The 21,467-nt window shown below is 47.5% G+C and overlaps 1 protein-coding gene across 16 annotated transcripts in view; it reads right to left on the bottom strand.

The window, feature by feature from the left end:
* LOC141735462 (phosphatidylinositol 3-kinase regulatory subunit alpha-like) overlaps positions 1 to 5,946 on the bottom strand; it is a 72,521-nt gene extending 66,575 nt beyond the window's left edge. For 11 of the 16 annotated variants that reach the window (XM_074568312.1, XM_074568296.1, XM_074568309.1 and 8 more), the window contains exon 1: positions 5,781 to 5,931. The gene's annotated coding sequence lies outside the window, so the exon portion shown is untranslated. Of the gene's footprint in view, positions 1 to 5,780 lie in introns of all 16 variants that reach the window. The other 5 variants (XM_074568313.1, XM_074568305.1, XM_074568300.1 and 2 more) reach the window with 3 other exon arrangements.
* Between the last annotated feature and the right edge of the window lie 15,521 nt (positions 5,947 to 21,467).

Below are 21,467 nucleotides of genomic sequence, written 5' to 3'. Positions count from 1 at the left end.
TGTAACACGTAATTGAAGCAACCAAGGGAACCTACCACTGCTGCTAAAAGTCTTCTATAAGGCCCCAACTCTATTTGATCATTTATGGAGAAATAGTAACTAGACATGATTTATCTAAGATTAAATTAAGGAACTAACTACTAGACAATGTAGCTTTGCTGATAAGCAGGATATTCCTCTCAAGAGAATGATGAACTGTAGGCCTGGTCAGCAAACCAAGAAAACCACCTGGAACTGCCAAGATTAGAGGAGAAGTAGGTAAAAGGTAATTTCAGCAGGGGAAGATTGTAACCACCAACTTATTGACCATCTACCCAAATGATACCACCTACTCAAAAGAGAACAATGGAAGAAGAAAACAGAGCCTGCACACTAATTTACATAGGAAGCGAAGAAACCTTGACCAATCATTAAAGAGAATAACAATGAATATGTATTAATTGTTAGAATATGTAATAATCAGTGCATAAAAAGGGAAGTTTTTGAAACTAAGGTGTGCTCCCTTGGGACGAGCACCCCATTTCTGTGCATTAATGGAATAAACCTGGAAATACCTCTGCTCTGTGTTATTGGCTTGCACACCAGGTAAAGAACCCAGATTTGGGACAACAGGATCACAACATCAGAAATGTTTCCCCAGTGGCAAAAGTTAGCATTTATGCAAAAAAGCCGACCGCCCCCAGCCCCACCACCAACTCTGCACCCCCCCTCCACCCTGCCTGCCACCTCAATGAGAGACGTGACCCAGCAACAAAAGCAATATACAAGTATTGCCTCAGGGATACAAACACAGTCCCTCCATTTGCCACCTAATGATAGCAGCTGATTTAGCAGTATGGTCGGGTACCCTTACTGTTTACCATTATATTGATGATCTATTGATTATGGCAGAGTCACAACAAGAAAGTGAAGCAGCTGCCGAAGTGCTGAAAGCGCATTTGCAGGACCGAGGCCGGGCAATTAATCCAAAGAAAATACAGGGCCCTAGTGCTACTGTACAATTTTGGGGAATAGTTTGGCATGGACAGATTAGAGAAATACCAAATCAGGTACAGCAAACAGTCCAGCGATTTCTTTTACTAATCACAGTCAAACAGTTACAGATCTTTTTGGGATTTTTAGGGTATTGGAGGACTTTTATCCCACTTTTGGTGATATTAATGTGCCTTCTGCAGAAATTAACTAGGAGGAAAGTTGCCTGACAGGGGACCAAGCAACAACAAGAAGCCTTTGATGCCTGCAAAAATGCTTTGATTGAGCATGCGCAATTATACACTCCTAAGCGAGGATATCCTTTTGAATTAGAAGTAACAATTCCAGACGATATAGACTCATGGGGATTGTGGCAGATGACTGGGCCAAAAAAAAATCAAAAAGAACCTGTAGGATTTTGGTCCAAGGCGTTACAGTGCTCCGCTATACATTATACCCTGATGGAAAAAAGCCTAATTTTAGCTGTAGTTTGGGCACTACAAGAAACTGAAAGAATCACAGGTCAAGATAGCATGACTGTACATACACCCATACCTATTCAGGGGTGGGCTGATGATGATTCCGTTAGGGCCCGTGCAGGGGTAGCTCAGGCAGCCACACATTGGAAATCCTTCCAGATGGTATCTCTCACAAAATATTAACTACAGGGGAGACTGAATTGTTTATACTGACAGATTGCACGGCAGGACCGCAACCTATTAGTCTAGACGTGAAGATTCATATAATTACCCCTGAGAATGTCATATGGTTCAGTACCCAAACTTCTCCTCTTACTTTACGTCCTTTGTTGATATCAGATTCTCGAGTTTTTGTATTTCAGGTATCTTCGACAAATACCCGTGCCTTATCTAAAGGAGATAGCATTGGAACAGTGTTATTGGTGTTGCAAACCCAACATCGAATTGAAGTTCAATCTGAAAAAGCACAAGCCATAGCTCTCCAAGCTGTGTGGGCAATTACTCCACATCAGGTTATCAAACCCGGAGTAATATCAGCTGAAGGAGCTGGAGCAATGGCGCATGTATTACTGAAAGGAGATGACACTCCTGTTTTCCTCCCCTATCACAGGCTGGCTCATTGTACTTTGTAGTCTTGTACTACAAGCACATGCCCTGGATACACTTCTGCAAGATCAACGTGTAAATACTTAGATTCTGTTAGCCTCTACTGTAACTAACTCATCTGCCTTTTGTATTAAGGGAAATTAACAGCTGCAGATCTTTTGACAACGTGTTTCATTGGCGTGCCAACCCCAGTAGCTGTATTACAGAATTATACTATGCTAAGTGATTTTGATATTAATGTCTCTCATTGTTATTTTTTCTGAGTAGGTAACGGCTGTACGCTAATAAACATTACAAAATAGATTAAGGATGGACTATTTCCTCCTCTAACATCATAAACACTGCTTAGATTTTGAAGGCATGTGTTGCTTCAATATAACTGATTAATCAGCCAGTGTAGAGGACGTCATTCAACATTCTCCAGGACTTAATGCATCAAATACAATAACATGTTAGATAACACAGGCCTGTGATAGACTCAGAGGCTTGAGATTCCTGCCCTGCTGTCAGAAAGATCAAAGCACAGTGGCAAACTACACCCTGATATACAGACAAGAATAGCAAGTTCGGATTCACTCTCTAGCAAGGACCAAGTTCTGTGGTGCCTGCATTCCCACTTACGTGCCTCTGCCTGGGTGCTGTTTAGTTGATACCATGGTTTTCAAGGTACTGCAATTAAATTTACTCTTTGCATTTCATCCATGGTTTTGTGGTTGCTCCTGTGTCGGCTCACACATCTATTCTCATTACCTGCCAAGTTTGGAGTCCGAGTCTTCCTCCATCCCCAAGAGCCTTGCAGTCAGCCCTAATGCACATTGATGGGTAAGTAACAGGGACAGACACCGGTTCTCCACACCAGTCTGGTAACACTGCAGTGTCTCCAAATAGCCCACTTTCACAGTTCTATTGCTTTCTGCTACGTTAAGATCCTGTATAAACATAGTCCCTTTACTCCAAGTGGAGTTAGACGGTCTCTACGCTCAGACATTTTGAGTCAAACTGATTTAAGCTGATTACTCTTAAAATAAATAGCTCAGAGACCATCTTAAGTAGAGGGAAAAACACAAACCAAACACTTTAGGCAAGAAACATTGTTATATTTGAGATGATGTATTACTGGATTTTCATTTGGCAGGTGGAATGGAAAAGGAGGAAGAAGTATTATAAGAGAATCAAATATTCATTTGGTTTTTATTTACTCTTTAAGAGCTTGAGCCCAATGAAAGATTCTTGAATTCAGGCAGAATTCTGGTCTTCCGGAAGAATAGTTTACGTTGGTCATTTCAACAGCTGTAAGTTGTAACAGTTAAAATGTAAAATTCAACAGAAAGTCACAAGATATTCTTGTAAATTTAAGTAGCAAAGGAAGGGGATGCGAAATCGTCCCCTCCATTCCCACTGTTAAAAATGATGTCTGGCTCCCACTCCACTGGTACTGAAGCATTTCCTCCTGCGCTAGCTAGCATTCCTTTGGTGACTGAGAAGAAAAACTTCTTCTGCCCTGTGAATCCACATTACTGCTGGCCCAGAGAGGTGCACATGTGTTACCAATCTGGCATCCCTATACAAGATAGCTAAGATTTTCTTCACTTTTAAATTAGTATATTTAATAACCATATCTCCTCATACTGCCATTTCTCTAATACTTATTCCAAAAATCCCTAGGGGAAACAGTGCCTAACATGAACTTTCCTTCCACTGCAATTATGAGCTTCATCAATAGATCAGACTAATGTACTTCAGGAGGAACTGAAATAACAGGAATTGAAGTGTAACCGAGGAATTTTGCTTGGAGACTGACTCTTCTCCCCACTAGGTGTCTACAAAATGTAACTCAAATCACAGTTATCCCTGAAGTGTGATGATGCCACTCTCCAAATCATAGAATCATAGGGTTGGAAGGGACCTCTGGAGATCATCTAGTCCAACCCCCCTGCCAGAGCAGGGTCACCTAGAGCAGGTTGCACAGGAACGTGTCCAGGCAGGTTTTGAATGTCTCCAGAGATGGAGACTCCACCACCTCTCTGGGCAGCCTGTTCCAGTGCTCTGCCACCCTCAAAGTAAAGAAGTTCCTCCTCATGTTTAGGTGGAACTTCCTATGCTCAAGTTTGTGCCCATTACCCCTTGTCCTGTCCCCGGGCACCACTGAAAAGAGCCTGGCCCCATCCTCCTGACACCCACCCTTTAAGTATATCTAAGTATTTACAAGATCCCCCCTCAGCCGTCTTTTTTCCAGACTGAAAAGACCCAAGTCCCTCAGCCTTTCTTCATAAGAGAGGTGTTCCAGTCCCCTAATCATCTTGGTAGCTCTCTGCTGCACCCTCTCCAGCAGTTCCCTGTCCCTCTTGAACCGGGGAGCCCAGAACTGGACACAGTACTCCAGGTGGGGCCTCACCAGGGCAGAGTAGAGGGGGAGGATGACCTCCCTCCACCTGCTGGCCACACTCTTCTTGATGCAGCCCAGGATGCCATTGGCCTTCTTGGCCACGAGGGCACATTGCTGGCTCCTGGTCATCCTGTTGCCCACCAGGACTCCCAGGTCTCTTTCCACAGAGCTGCTCTCCAGCAGGTCAGCCCCCAACCTGTACTGGTGCAGGGGGTTATTCCTCCCCAGGTGCAGCACCCTACACTTGCCCTTGTTGAATTTCATAAGGTTCTTCTTTACCCAACTCTCCATCCCGTCCAGGTCTCTCTGTATGGCAGCACAGCCTTCTGGTGTGTCAGTCACCCCTCCCAGCTTTGTGTCATCAGCAAACTTGCTGAGGGTGCCCTCTATCCCTTCATCCAGGTCATTGATGAATATATTGAAGAGGACTGGGCCCAGTACTGACCCCTGGGGAACACCACTCCTCACTGACCTCCAACTAGCCTCTGTGCCCCTAATCACGACCCTCTGAGCTCTGAGATCGAGATAATCATGGTAAGTACCACAACAGAACAATATTTTTTGCAAGAAACTGAGGTCCAAGATATATACCGAAGTATTAGGAGATACATACATACCAATCCCTTTATACCACTTCCAGTCTTTGAAAGAGTGATTTTGAGCCTGTGGAGATTCTACCACCTAACAAGCTCAAATACACACACATAGAAAAAGTACATTAACTTCACTGTGGACGCTATAAAGCGCATCCCATTCTGAAACATTTTGAAGACAAAGGCTGCAAAGCTACACAAGAAGCCAGGGGAACACCAAAGCGCTTCAGAAAAATCATTTAAAAAATAATAACTATCAAAAAAACCTAGGAAGGCAGTACAAACTGAGCTTCCATCCTAGTAAGAGGCCAGTAAGTTAACCCCTCCAGGAGTCCTGCACCGACAAGCATCCGGGCGGCAGTCCCCACCGCAGAGCAGCCGCTCTCCAAGTGCCGATGCTCGATCCCCGCGCCCCGACCCCACTCGGGGGGAGCAGCCCCTCCACCGCCGCGGCAGGGCTGCACAGAGACGGCACTTCCCGGTTCGGGGACAAGCGCGAAGCCGCCGGGCCCGCCCTCAGCGAAAACCTGGGGAAAGCCAACCACAGCACGGCATCGCACCACCCCGCCACTCGTTCCCCCTGGTAACAGCCACCTGAGCGCTTCCTACAGACACCCCACCCGCTGCCGCCAGGGCTTCCGGGTAACCCCGCAGCCATCAGGCCTCACCCCCAGCACCGCCCTACCCCGGCGGCCTCCCGTGGGGCAACGCCAAGCGAGACAGCCGCGGCAACACCCACTTTACCTCGGCGGCAGCACCTCCCTCCCACCGCCGGGCAGCTCCCGCCACGTCGCCCTGCTCTCCGCCGGGAATCCGTCCCACCACACACCTGGGCTTGACTTCCCCGAGCCGTGCTCTGCAGCGCCATGCCCCCCGGCACAGTCGCCACCGCGCCTGCCCCGTCCCGCCCGCTGACTGACAGCAGCCGAGGGGCGGTACCCACCATCGCCCGCCCCGCGCCCTGGATGCGGGCTTGCCACAGGCCCGGGCACCTCCTCATCTGTAGGAGGTGAGGTTAGGCCGGGGAACGATGGCGAGAGGAACATGTGCTTCTTCCTAGTTCCTCTTTGGAGATTTTTCTCCTCTTTTTTTCTTCCTTCCCTCCCAACTGATGTAATATGTTACATTGGTGCAAAGTGCCCAGAACAAAACAGCCTCCTCCGCTCCTCTATACCTGGGATGTGAGTGGCCTGCTGGGTCCTGAGCCGGGTCATGCCATGTGGCAAGGTGATGGCAGCCTGCCGTTCCCCGCTAGCCTGACACAGTGGGTCTGCTCCTCAAGGGGCAGTTCTGTTCTGCTGGGCAAGAGCCTGGCTGTGGCTACATGCAACAAGCCACTGTCCTCCCCTTGCCCTCGTCCAGCCTCCTCTGCCCTGTGCCACTGGGAGCCCCGTGCTGCTCCAAATGCCCATCAGCCCTGGCCTAGTGAGAGGTGCTTTGCAGCAGGCGCAGTCAAATGGGTGGAGGTGGTAGCTGTCTGCAGTAGCTGAGTTCTTCAGTTGATACTATTAATTACCATCATATGGTACCAAAGTTTGCTAGATTCCATGCAGCACAGAATAAAATGACATATTCCCTGTCCCAAGGAGTGCACAATCTCCAGTGGATCTGACAACATGAGGGTGTGACACAACAACACGAGGTTGCAGCAACAGACTCGTGCTATGTTTGATCAGGTCTCTATTTATCTTTAGATATTAAATATGCTGTAATGGTTTTGGCTGGGATAGATTTAATTTTCTTGATAGTAGCTAGTATGGGGCTATGTTTTGTATTTGTGCTGGAAACAGTGTTGATAATACAGGGATGTTTTAGTTATTGCTGAGCAGCGCTTACACAGAGTCAAGGTCTTTTCTGCTTCTCACACCACCCTGTCAGCGAGTAGGTTGGAGGCCTTGTCTTCACAAGGCAGTCCTCCCACACTTTTCAGGTGCCTGTGAGCCTGTCCTGGGTTGAGTGACACAGGACTAACTTCTCTTCTAATGCTGGGGAAAACTCCACTTTTGGAAGACTCTAGTGTCTGAATTCATGAAAATATTTACTTCGTAGCCAGCTAGGCTATGTGGGATTCAAGGTCTCAGTGTTTTCAAGCCTTGCCAGGTGCAGCGATGAGGAGGAGCAAGACCTGGGCACTTGACCCAGGCTGGCCAGCAGGATTATTTCATACCATGAACATCACATTCAATATAAATTAGAAAGTTTGCTGCATAGTCTCTCTCTCCCTTGATGGCGGCGGTCCAGAGAACTCCTTGCCCTGGTGCCGGACCCCTGAGGCCTTCCCTTTCTCCCGAAGCCGTAGCGCTCGCAATGTCTGACATTTGCTGTCCACTGCTGGGAGTGCACAGCTTCCTGCTGATATAATTGGCTGAGTATAATTCTTGTATATCTTATATTAGTATCGGGATCAATATTGGTTCTTTAGTATTATTAATGTTAATTATTTGCTCTTATCCTATTAAATCTATTTATATTTCAACCTTTGTGTTTCCTTGCTTTCCCCGATTCCCCTTTCTGGGTAGGGAGGAGTCATTGGGTGATAGAACAATTGTCTAAACGACAATAAATTGTTATGGGTTTTCTCAAACCATAACAGAGCCTTTTCAGTTCTTTGAACATCAGGCCTGCATTATTTATTTCCTTGCAAGTGTTTGAGGCATTCCATTGAAGGCTTGGAGGGCCTTCTGCCCCTCATCAGGGAATTTACAGGCCGTCTCTTACAGAGGCTCATAAGAAGTTGGGAGGGGACACAGCCAGGGCAGCTGACCCCAAATGACCAAAGGGATATTCCATACCATATGACATCATGCTCAGCAATATAAAAGCTGGGGGAAGAAGTAGTAAAGGAAGACATTCAGTGTTATGGCATTTGTCTTCCCTAGTAACCGTTACGTGTGATGGAGCCCTGCTTTCCTGGAGATGGCTGAACACCTACCTGCCGATGAGAAGTAGTGAACGAATTCCTTGTTTTACTTTGTTTGCATGCACAGCTTTTGCTTTACCTATTAAACCGTCTTTATCTCAACCCACAAGTTTTCTCACTTTTATCTTCTGATTCTCTCCCCCGTCCTGCTGCGGGGTGAGTGAGCAAGTGGCTGTGTGGTGCTTAGTTGCCGGCTGGGGTTAAACCATGATATATGTGTTCATATGTTACCATGACTCAGTCCTTACAAGTGTCACTGTGAAAGAGGAGAAAATGTTTTAGGCATAGGTATAACACATCCAGGCTGGCAGGGGAATGAATGCAAGGGCGGCTGTGCATGAAGCAAGCTAAAGGTTCATTGAGACCCATGCCATGGGGCTGTGAATACAAGTGCCAAGGGTGTCCTAATTAAAAGTGACTAAATGAGGATGAGAGGTATGTTGAATGTCAAAATCAAGGGCAAGGCGTTTGTCAGGAGAGAGTGCAAGGATCAGGCCCTGAAATACCCTGTGAGAAACTGTAGGACTGCTAAAGTAAGACAGCCTGAAGTCTTATGATCATAAGAGGAGTACGTGTTGGCTGGGGGAAGAGTCTACCTTGCTTTAATTTGGCAGTTAGGCATTCTGAAACAGCGAATTAGCTTATGGTCTGATCACAGACAACTGAGAGAAAAAGCAAAGCAGTTTTACTACAACAAGGTGTAATTAGTTTTTGCAAAGAGCAATAGGTCAGTGTGTGTGTTTTTGGAATCCTTAGATTTTTGGAGGTATTTTTCTTGAAAGCATCCTAAAACAAGAAATTTGGTTTTACTGAGTATGGGGGAAAAGTCAAAATCTCTTATCAGCTATAATTTCTTTAAAAGGTGCTCCTCTGTGGCCTCTTATGCTTTGGAGAGGATTTTAATGTTTTTCCCATTGAGTTTCTAACTCGACAAGCTTTCAAGACACTAGAAGGATGTTTCCCGACGCCCATTAATCATTTCTGCATTGATTCATTAGGACTCAGTTCACTTCAGGACTGCAGATGAGAGATGATTACAGCTCCTAAAGCCTCTTGGGATGACAGTGTGGATCTGACCCCACAAGGGTGCAACAGAGAACTGCGAGGCTGCAGCCACAGAACTGCAGGATCCAGTTCCCAGAAAATACTAAAAATGCCCTCGTTAGCCTATCTGGCAATCTAAACACACGAAATGACTTTTTAACTAAACACTCCTTTTGTAACAGAGACTGGTGTTTGTATGTAAGCAAAAGCATTGCTGTAATTTAAATACTAAATAGTAAAATTGAAGGTTATTGAGGGAAATGCCAGCTCTCATACATGTTTTTTGTGGGATTGAAAATGCAGGCAGAAGTAGAGTTAAGAAAGAATGTTCCATTTCTTCTGTCCAGACTGCTGTCTCTGGCATTTGCTGTTGCTGAGGGCAAAACTAGCATGGATTTTGAAGGGGATTAGACAGACTGCCTGGTTGGAATGCCAGTCTTGGGCACTAACCTGACAATGGGTATTTAAGGGAACTAAAAACTGCTCAAGTAATGGTTCCAAACTGGTGAGACTGGACTTGTCCCACAGGTGAAATGGCGGGCTAGAATCGATGGCTGTGCTTCCTCCCTGCTGTCATGGTATCCCTCACTGAAGGGGAAAGTCTCCAGGGCAGGGTCGAATGGACCTCCTTCCTGCCTCCCCTCTGTAGCAGATGAGCATCATGGTCTTTGCTTTCTTTACCAGTTTTCCTTCCTGAACTTGACTTTTGAGTTCACCTTGAGCACCTCACTTCTTCTTTCTCTGTGGATCAAGGAGAGAATGGGACCCAAAAGGGGGAAAGTAGGCAATAGCAGCAGGTTGTTTTGTTGCTGGCTTTACTGTCAGGCCTGTTGTGACTTCTCTCCCAAGGTTTCTCTATCTCCCTCGCATCCCTTTCCCCACAGACCCCAGCATTATCCCAGTGTCTCCAGGAATCATTTCCTATGTCTAATCTTGGTAGGTGAAGGTTATGCAATAAGGTTTGCTCTAAGAACATCGCAAAGCAATACTCTGGTGTAAAACTCGAGGAGGAGGAGGATGAACAAGTTGAAAATCTGGATCCTTCTTCAATCAGATAGATACTTTTCAGGAGGTCTTAAGGACTGCATAAAGTTTTTACATATAAAGCTTACTGTGGGAGTAATGCATGCAGACATGTTTGATTAGGTCCAGATTTGTTGAGAAGGATATTCTTGACCAATAGAGGCAATATGTAAACAGAAGGGATTGTCAAGGCAACAGTCAATGGAAAGATGAAAATACAGAAGGGTGAAATATGGGTAGAAGGCAGGATTATCAAGGTACAAGCCATGTACACTTGTGCTTGCTAAGGAAGACAACTTTTTTACTGTGGTTGGTACAGGAAATCTCTGGTCTGTTTGCTGTACATTATTTGGTATTTCTCTAATCTGTCCATGCCAAACTATTCCCAAAAATTGTACAGTAGTAGTAGGGCCCTGTATCTTCTTTGGATTAATTGCCCAGCCTCGGTCCTGTAAATGTGCTTTTAATGATTCTGCAGCTGATGCAATTTCTTCTTGTGATTGTGCCATAATTAATAAATCATCAATATAATGGTAAACAGTGATAGTACCCGACCACAATGCCACACCGGCTGCTATCATTTGGTGGCAAATTGAGGGGCTGTGTTTGTATCCCTGAGATAGTACTTGAAAGGTATATTGCTTTTGTTGCCAGGCAAAGGCAAACTGGTCTTGGCTTTCTGGGGCAATAGGTATCAAGAAGAAAGTGATAGCAAGATCTATAACCACCTTCCAGGGCTGTAAATTTTTGCTGATTTTTATTATAAGGGTGACCATATCTGGTACCATGACTGTGAGTGGGGGGGTGACTTTATTTAGTTCTCTATAATCTACAGTCATTCTCCAAGTGCCATCTGGTTTTCGGACAGGCCAAATAGGATTATTAAAAGCAGTCATAGTTTCCCTGACAATTCCCACTTGCTGAAGTGCCTGGATGGTTTGAGTGATTTCCTCCTCCCCCCCTGGAATATGATACTGTTTTACAGTTACCACTTTGGCAGGCATGGGCAGCACAACAGGATCCCACTTTAGAAATCCACGCAGCACAGTTATGGATTGAATAGCAAATCCTGCTTGTGGAGTTCCAAAGCAAAAACGACCAGTTAAGGTTTCAATTGTTCGTCCTGCCAACACATCAATCCCCAAGATGTATTCTTTAATTGGGGCAATTAACACAGTCGCGGCAAATGGCGTAGCATTGCCAATTGTTAAGGTAACCTGTGCCTGGAGAGCAGGCGTTGGATTTCCCTCCAGTCCACAAATCTGTGATATGGTTTCATGAGCATTAATATCGCTATGTAGTACAGTAACCTCAGCTCCAGTATCCACCAGAGCTAAGACATGTAAAGTTCCCCCAGACCGCCAGCGTATAGTTAAAGGAACATAAGGGCGTCAGTCCCCTCTACGATAAGAGGCTACTGTGGCGGCAATTTGAGGGGACCTGCCAAACCTTCATTTCTGCTGTCTTGGCATTTGCCAATTATTGTCTTGTACTGAGGTGTCAGGCGGGGCAGAGGGTGGGCACGGGGTTTGTGGTGGGGCCGAGGGTGGTCGGTTTCTTCATGCAAACGTTAATTTTTGCCACCGGCGAAACATTTCTGACGTTGTCATCCCATCTATCTCTGACCGTGGGATGCCGGCTTGTATGAGATCAGTCCATGTTTGTTTCCTTGTTACCCGCGCTGTGACTGCGTTTGGTTTTGCTGGCTTTCTTTTATTCACCACTCAAACAGATGGCCCCGACATTACAGCCCCAATTTCCCTTAAGGTATTTGCTAAGGCGCCTATAGTACCCACAGCATTTGTCACAGCTGGTATAATCAAAGGTTTTAGTGAGGCAGGCACTCCTTTCAGAAACTGTTTTCATAGCTCTCGTTATCAGTATGTTATTCGGACTAGATCCTGTAACCAATGCATGAGCCATCCCAATCTGCCGCACCACATTAATACCTTCTTCCATCGTAGTCCAATTATCAAGAGATGTCAGTAATTCGGAAGGTTCTGCATATGCTGTTAAAATTGCTGCACGCAACCATTGAAATATTGTAGGTGCAATGATGTCTCGCCCATCAGGGCCCCTGACCGTTTGCAACCGAGCATATCCTCGTTGTATCTGATCATCCTTAACTACAGGGCTTAATAAATCTTTTTCAGCTGCTATTAAATGGATAGATGTGGCTGCACTATCCCATGCTCACAGCATCCATGCCAATATGCTTTCACCATTCTTTTGCTGATAAATCTCCTGAAATTCCCTTAACTCTTTCGGAGTATAAGTACGTGTAAGCTGTACTGCCCCATCTGCTTGCTGCTGTTGCCCCATCATTTGTATGAGGGGTCGTGCTTCCACCACCTCAGTGCCTTTTATGTCTGGATCAAATTCAAACTCAATCTCAGAGTCAGAGGAATCACTGCAAATATTTCCATCCCAGTCCTCAGGGTTCCATGACGGTTTTGTGGTGAGAGCCCAAACTTGGGAAATTGTAACCTTATCTCTCCCATATTTCTCCCTTCGCTTATTTGCGATACGCACTACTAACTGCTACACATTATCCTGCAACCCATGGCACTGTTCTGATTGAAGAGAAATCACTTCTTGGGCAACGGCCTTTGCATCTTGTAAAGAGCTGTTTTCCTTTTCCAATTCTCTCACTTTACTATGTAATGCAACAACTTCATGATCAAGAGCTCTGAGTGCGGTAGCTAACATCCATCCTAAATTCCCTGCTAATTTACGTGAAGAAAGTGATCCTTTCCACGGCAACCAACGCATAGCCGTTTCAATTGCCTGGGGGGTAATCGCTGCTCTGTCATCTAATTCAGGCCATGCCAGCGGCGGAGTCAATTGAGCCAGAAAAGCAGCAACGTGAGTGCAGTATTCGGTACTGGACCATCCCAAAACATAGGAAGACATCTCAGTTTCCCCCCCAGCCCACCATTTTTAACTCAGCCATGGTATGGTTGTTCCTGGAGCTGCCGACTACGCCAAATGTGTGAGCCAATGCAGGCAAGACGCAGGAACAACCACAAACCACAGATGGAAAGCAAAGAACAAATTTAATCTCGATACCTCACAGACCAGGGAATCTCCGAAGCAACACCCGGGCAGAGGCACGCAAGCAGGGACCGCGGGCACCGCGGCGCGCGAGAGAGTTCTTGTTAGCAAGAGTCCTTGGCAGTGAGAGAGTCCTTGTTAGCAAGAGTGGGCACGGACTCCCTGTTCTCTCTGGTATTTATAAGGTCCAAACAGGCATAGTTTTCCCACTGTGCTTTGATCTTCTTCCACAACAGGCCAGGATTCTCAAATGGCTAGATAAGGTGTCCGTGAATCCATCGCAGACTTATGTTATCTAAGTGCAAGTGTTTTCCTTGAAAGCACCCGAGACTGAATAACAATTAGTGTGAGATACGTGCTTTCCAGCACCCCAGGTGCAGGTCACTTGAGCGTATTTACAATCCTCCTCGCCAATCTTCCGTTGCTTTCCCTCAGGGACCTTTAAAGGTCATCTAGTCCAAGCCCCCTGCAGTAAGCAGGGACATCTTCAACTAGATCAGGTTGCTCAGAGCCTCATCAAGCCTGGCCTTGAATGCCTCCAGGGATGGGGCCTCCACCACCTCTCTGGGCAACCTGTTCCAGTGTCTCACCACCCTCATTGTAAAGAACTTCTTCCTAATGGCTAATCTAAACCTACCCTGCTCTAGGTTAAAGCCATTGCCCCTCGTCCTATTGCTACATGCCCTTGCAAACAGCCCCTCCCCAGCTTTCCTGTAGGCCCCCTTCAGGTACTGGAGGCCATTACTGAAACCTGGTGGGACAAATCCTATGACTGGAATGTGGCTATCGATGGCTACAGGCTGTTCAGAAGGGACAGGTGAGGAAGGAGGGGCGGAGGTGTTGTCCTCTATGTTAAGGAATGGATAGAGTGTGAAGAGATGTCCCCAAAGAATAGCCAAGAGGAAGTCAAAAGCTTATGGGCAGGAATTAGAGGCCGAGGCAATGTGGGGAACCTTGTGGTTGGTGTCTACTACAGGCTGCCTGATCAAGGGGAGCCTACTGATGAAGCCTTCTTCCTCCAGCTACAGGAGGCATCGCGCTCGAAGGCTCTTGTCCTGCTGGGGGATTTCAGCCACCCCGACATCTGCTGGAAAAGTAACATGGCAAGCTGTAGACAATCCAGGAGGTTCCTGGAGTGCCGCGACGATAACTTCCTAAGACAGGAAATAGACAGCCCTACCCGAGGGGATGCCATACTGGACCTCATAGTCACCAATGCGAGTGAGCTCATCGGGGGTGTCAAGATTGGAGGCAGCCTGGGCTGCAGTGACCACACACTGGTGGAGTTCACAGTCCTGAGGGATACGTGCCAGATGAGGAGCCTAGTCAGGACCCTGAATTTTGGGAAAGCAAACCTCCGGCTCTTCAAGGAGTTAGTCAATAGGACCCCCTGGGAAATGGTCCTCAGGGACAAGGGGGCAGAACAGAGCTGGCAGATCTTCAAGGATGTTTTCCATAGAGCATAAGAGCTCTCGATCCCCAGGTGTAAGAAATCAAGCAAGAAAGGGAAGAGACCAGCATGGCTGAGTCAAGACCTGCTGGTCAAACTAAAAGACAAGAAGGAAATGCACAGGCACTGGAAGGAGGGACAGGTATCCTGGGAAGAGTATAGGGATGCTGCCCGGTTGTGTAGGGATGAGGTCAGGAAGGCCAAGGCGCGGCTGGAGCTGAACTTGGTGAGGGATGCTAAGAATAATAAGAAGGGCTTCTACAGGTATGTCAACCAGAAAAGGAAGGTTAAAGAAAGCGTACCCTCCCTGGTGACCAAGAATGGCAAACTGGTAACAACAGACGAAGAGAAGGCTGGGATGGCCTACATGGCACCGGGCTTATTGGCATCCAAGTGAGGAGAATCTGTGGAAGTGGGAAGGCTGAGGGAGGGAATCATAGAATCTGTTAGGTTGAAAGGGACCTTTAAAGGTCATCTAGTCCAAGCCCCCTGCAGTAAGCAGGGACATCTTCAACTAGATCAGGTTGCTCAGAGCCTCATCAAGCCTGGCCTTGAATGCCTCCAGGGATGGGGCCTCCACCACCTCTCTGGGCAACCTGTTCCAGTGTCTCACCACCCTCATTGTAAAGAACTTCTTCCTAATGGCTAATCTAAACCTACCCTGCTCTAGGTTAAAGCCATTGCCCCTCATCCTATTGCTACATGCCCTTGCAAACAGCCCCTCCCCAGCTTTCCTGTGGGCCCCCTTCAGGTACTGGAGGTCGCTATAAGGTCTCCCCAGAGCCTTCTCTTCTCCAGGCTGAACAACCCCAACTCTCTCAGCCTGTCCTCATAGCATAGGTGCTCCAGCCCTTTGATCATCTTTGTGGCCCTCCGCTGGACCCGTTCCAACAGGTCCATGTCCTTCTTGTGCTGAGGGCTCCAGAACTAGACACAGTACTCCAGGTGGGGTCTCACGAGAGCAGAGTAGAGGGGAAGAATAACCTCTCTGGATCTGCTGGCCACGCTTCTTTTCATGCAGCCCAGGATGCAATTGGCCTTCTGGGCTGCAAGCGCACATTGTTGGCTCATGTCCAGCTTTTCATCCACCAGTCCCCCCAAGTCCTTTTCTGCAGGGCTGCTCTCTATCATGTCATCCCCCAGCCTGTATTGATAACGAGGATTGTCCTGACCCAAGCGTAGGACCTTGCACTTGGCCTTGTTGAACTTCATGAGGTTTGCTCGGGCCCACCTCTCTAGCTCATCCAGGTCCCTCTGGATGACATCCCGTCCCTCTGGTACATCGACTGCACCACTCAGCTTAGTGTCATCGGCAAACTTGCTGAGGGTGCACTTGATCCCACTGTCTATGTCATTGATGAAGATGTTGAACATCGAGCCATTGACCACCACCCTCTGGATGCGACCATCCAGCCAGTTCCTTATCCACGGAAGAGCCCACCCGTCAAATCCGTATCTCTCCAACTTAGAGAGAAGGATGTTGTGGGAGACCGTGTCAAAGGCCTTACAGAAATCCAGATAGACGATATCCGTTGCTCTTCCCTTGTCCACTGATGCAGTCACTCCATTGTAGAAAGCCGCTAGGTTGGTCAGGCAGGACTTGCCCCTGGTGAAGCCATGCTGGCTGTCTCGAATCACCTCCCTGTCTTCCATGTGCCTTAGCATAGCTTCTAGGAAGATCTGTTCCATGATCTTCCCAGGCACAGAGGTGAGGCTGACAGGGCGGTAGTTACCAGGGTCCTCCTTTCTACCCCTTTTTAAAAATGGGTGCGATGTTTCCCTTCATCCAGTCACCAGGGACTTCACCTGACTGCCATGACTTTTCAAATATCATGGAGAGTGGCTTGGCAACGACATCAGCCAATTCCCTCAGGACTCTGGGGTGCATCTCATCAGGTCCCATAGACTTCTGTAGGTTCAGGTTCCTCAGGTGGTCACGAACCTTGTCTTCTCTTACAGTGGGAGGCACTTTGTCCCCCAGGCCCCTGTCTTTTGGTCCTGCAACTCGGGAGGCATTAGGAGAGAGGCTGGCAGTGAAGACCAAGGCAAAAAAAGTTGTTGAGAACCTCAGCCTTCTCCAAGGCTGACACCAAAGTCAGTGAAGAAGGAGGGGGAGAAGGTGCTCCAGGCACCAGAGGAGAGATTCTCCTGCAGCCCATGGAGGTCCATGGTGGAGCAGCTGTCCACTCTGCAGCTCATGGAGGACCACATGCCAGAGCAGGTGGATACCTGAAGGAGGCTGTGACCCCATGAGAAGTCCACACTAGAGATGGCTCCTGACAGGACCTGTGACCCCGTGGAGAGAGGAGCCCATGGTAGAGCAGGTTTGCTGGCAAGACTTGTGACCCCGTGGGGGACCCATGCTGGAGCAGTCTGTTCCTGAAGGATTGAACCCCATGGTAGAGACAACATGTAATGAACTGACTGCAACCCCCATTCCCTGTCCCCCTGTACCACTGCAGGGGGAGGAGGTAGAGAATTAGTGAGAAAAGTTAAGCTCAGGAAGAAGGGAGGGGTGGGGGGAAGGTGTTTAAGGATTTGTTTTTATTTTCTCATTATCCTACTCTGAATTTGATTGGTATTAAATTAAACTAATTTCCTGTCATGGTTTGGTCCGGACTGGCCACTGAGGGAGCTGGGGTTGTTTAGCCTAGAGAAAAGGAGGCTGAGGGCAGATCTTATCACTCTCTACAACTACCTGAAAGGAGGTTGTAGAGAGGTGGGGATCGGTCTCTTCTCCCAAGTAACAGGTGACAGGACAAGAGGAAATGGCCTCAAGTTGCACCAGGGGAGGTTTAGACTGGATATTAGGAAAACATTTTTACACTGAAAGGGTTATTAAGCATTGGAACAGGCTGCCCAGGGAAGTGGTTGAGGCACCATCCCTGGAGGTATTTAAAAGGCGGGTAGACATAGTGCTTAGAGATATGGTTTAGTGATGGTTTTTCTCAGAGTTAGGTTGATGGTTGGACTAGATGATCTGAAAGGTCCCTTCCCACCTAGGCAATTCTATGATTCTATGCAATGAATGACAGATGCTCTCCCCCACCTTTCTCTCCAAGGAGAGGAGGGAGAGGGAGAGACCTATGAGTTTAGAAGAAACTGAACTACTTTAATAAAAACATGAATAAAAAAATAAAAAGAAGATAATGAAATATATACAAAACCAGTATCGAGCTCCCAGAATGATGATCACATCGCTGGCAGGTACTGGGGAAGTCCCAGACTGGACTCAGTGATGGGTGGGAACTGGATTCCAGAGCTGGAGTCAGGAACACACAGATAGGGATCAAAGGCAGACAAACAGACAGAGTCCTCCTTGGATGTTGGCCATTGAAAAAAGAGGGCTGACCCTTTGATCCCTCAGCTTTTATGATGAGCATGAGGCAGATGGGATGGAATACCCTGTTGGTCAGTTTTGGGTCACCTGTCCTGTCTGCTCCTCCCCACAGGTCTGGCCCCTCTATGCTCTTCCATTTCCGAAGCTGTGTGCTGCCCTAGAGATTGGCAGACCAGGGGTTTTCGGATTTGCTAAATGCAGTTAAGTAGCACATAAGAGCTGTGGTTGCTTATGTTCTTGGTAGAAGTTTGCTTTGAAATATCTGAAATTAAATGCTTGTCATGATTTCAAAATGAAATGTTGCAGGAATTTCCCCTTTCCAAGAAGCTTTGAAATTTCTGAAGACATTTTGGAACAAGGTGGAATGTCTTTTTCTTCCAATTTTGTAATATCTAATGGAAAGGAAATTCTTACTTTTATATTCTTACTTTTATCACCTCTAGCAGTTTTATAACAGTTTTATGACCAACACTTGTCCCCTCACTTGCTTTAGCAACAAAGTGGAGTTGAATCAGAAGATAAACTTGGCAAGGTTAGCACTACAGACAATGCTTGACTTCACATAGCTTGCCTTATGGTATTTTGTTTCCACTTTTCACTTTGTTTTTTCCTTAATATGCATTAGTAACGTCAGATTAAAAAACTAAAGTAAACGCATAGCCATTGGCAAGCAATTAGCAAACACAAGAAAAAACAAAGGCACCAGAATGGGGAAAAGGTGAGTTATTCAGTGAAATTGTAGGCGAGGAAGAGAAATTGCTTTTGAGAAATTGCTTTTGAAAGGATGCTATGATGGTTTATCAAACTTAAACTTTTTATCCATTACCAGCTAGTACATTTTTTAAGTTCCAAGCACAACTTCCTTTCATAGATTTGCTTAAGCAAACTTAGAGAGCAGAAGGTAAGGGGAGGTTGAACCACTGAACTTTTCTGGATGGAAAGTTTGGAAGAGGAGAGGGGTATTATGGCAAGCATGGCAAGCATGGTGAGCTGTAGGCAATCCAGGAGACCCCTGGAGTGCATCGAAGATAACTTCTTAAGCCAGGTAATAGACAGTCCCACCAGAGGAGAGGTGATACTGGACCTGTTGGTCACCAATGCAAGTGGGCTAATTGGTGATGTCATGATTGGAGGCAGCCTGGGCTGCAGTGATCATGCATTGGTGGAGTTTGCAGTCCTGAGGGACATGGGTCAGGTGAAGAATTAAGTCAGGACCCTGAATTTTAGGAAAGCAAACTTCCAGCTCTTCAAGGGGTTAGTCAATAGGCCCTCCTGGGAAACTGCCCTCAGGGGCAAGGGAGCAAAGAGACCTGGCAGATCATTAAAGATGCTTTCCTTAGAGTGCAAGAGCTCTCAATCCCCAAGTGTAAGAAATCAGGAAAGGAGGTCAAGAGACCAGCATGGCTGAGTCAAGACCTGCTGGTCAAACTAAAAGACAAGAAGGAAATGCACAGGCACTGGAAGAAGGGACGGGTATCCTGGGAAGAGTATAGGGATGCTGCCCGGTTGTGTAGGGATGAGGTCAGGAAGGCCAAGGTGTGGCTGGAGCTGAACTTGGCAAGGGAGGCAAAGAATAAGAAGAAGGGCTTCTACAGGTATGTCAACCAGAAAAGGAAGGTCAAAGAAAGCGTACCCCCCCCTAAAGGGCAAGACTGGCAAACTGGTAATAATGGATGAGGAGAAGGCTGAGGTTCTCAACAACTATTTTGCCTCAGACTTCACTGGCAATTTCTCTCCCCACACCTGGGATGTGAGGGAGTGGATGGACTGCAAGAGAGGGACTGGGGAAGAAAAAAGTCCCTCGCACTGTAAGAGAAGATCAGGTTTCTGACCACCTGAGGAACCTGAACCTACAGAAGTCTATGGGACCTGATGAGATGCACCCCAGAGTCCTGAGGGAACTGGCTGATGTCGTTACCAAGCCACTCTTCATGTTATTTGAAAAGTCATGGCAGTCAGGTGAAGTCCCTGGTGACTGGATGAAGGGAAACATCGCACCCATTTTTAAAAAGGGGTAGAAAGGAGGACCCTGGGAAATACAGACCTGTCAGCTTCACCTCTGTGCCTGGGAAGATCATGGAACAGATCTTCCTAGAAGCTATGCTAAGGCACATGGAAGACAGGGAGGTGATTCGAGACAGCCAGCATGGCTTCACCAGGGGCAAGTCCTGCCTGACCAACCTAGCGGCTTTCTACAATGGAGTGACTGCATCAGTGGACAAGGGAAGAGCAACGGATATCGTCTATCTGGATTTCTGTAAGGCCTTTGACACGGTCTCCCACAACATCCTTCTCTCTAAGTTGGAGAGATACGGATTTGACGGGTGGGCTCTTCCGTGGATAAGGAACTGGCTGGATGGTCGCATCCAGAGGGTGGTGGTCAATGGCTCGATGTTCAACATCTTCATCAATGACATAGACAGTGGGATCAAGTGCACCCTCAGCAAGTTTGCCGATGACACTAAGCTGAGTGGTGCAGTCGATGTGCCAGAGGGACGGGATGTCATCCAGAGGGACCTGGATGAGCTAGAGAGGTGGGCCCGAGCAAACCTCATGAAGTTCAACAAGGCCAAGTGCAAGGTCCTACGCTTGGGTCAGGACAATCCTCGTTATCAATACAGGCTGGGGGATGACATGATAGAGAGCAGCCCTGCAGAAAAGGACTTGGGGGGACTGGTGGATGAAAAGCTGGACATGAGCCAACAATGTGCGCTTGCAGCCCAGAAGGCCAATTGCATCCTGGGCTGCATGAAAAGAAGCGTGGCCAGCAGATCCAGAGAGGTTATTCTTCCCCTCTACTCTGCTCTCGTGAGACCCCACCTGGAGTACTGTGTCTAGTTCTGGAGCCCTCAGCACAAGAAGGACATGGACCTGTTGGAACGGGTCCAGCGGAGGGCCACAAAGATGATCAAAGGGCTGGAGCACCTATGCTATGAGGACAGGCTGAGAGAGTTGGGGTTGTTCAGCCTGGAGAAGAGAAGGCTCTGGGGAGACCTTATAGCGACCTCCAGTACCTGAAGGGGGCCCACAGGAAAGCTGGGGAGGGGCTGTGTCGTGGTTTAGCCTCAGATGGCAACAAAGAACCACGTGCCGCTCGCACGTGCCTTCCTAATACAGGAAGGATCGTAAGAAAAGGCAAGACTCTTGGGTTGGGACAAAGGCAGTTTAACAGAACAGCAAAGGGAACAGGCAAACAACAACAACACGGATAGGGGAATATACAAACGCGATTACGGAACCGCCGCTCCCCGCCGCTCGCCGACCGGCCGGACCCGGGACGCCCCGACTGGCCGGACCCGGGACGCCCCAGCCCGCTTTTAAGCAGCAACTTCCTGCCCCCTCCCCCGGCAGCTCAGGGTGGGCGTGGCTCACATGGCATGGAATACCAGGAAAAGTTAACCCTATCCCCACCGGAACCAGGACATTATCCACCCCTTATTCCATACCATCTATGCCATGCCCAGCAGGTTCCAATGAATTGCCACCACTTTCCCCTGTTATATATATATATATATATATATACACACACATATAATGCCCTTAGTTTATGGGTCATCCCTCCAAAGTGTCCGTTGAGTTCTTTTAATCCACGGCTTTGGG

Source organism: Larus michahellis, chromosome W (assembly GCF_964199755.1).
Source record: "Larus michahellis chromosome W, bLarMic1.1, whole genome shotgun sequence".
Lineage (NCBI taxonomy): Eukaryota > Metazoa > Chordata > Aves > Charadriiformes > Laridae > Larus > Larus michahellis.
The sequence above is the reverse complement of the archived record's forward strand: the minus strand, read 5'-3'. Positions and strand labels throughout refer to the sequence as shown.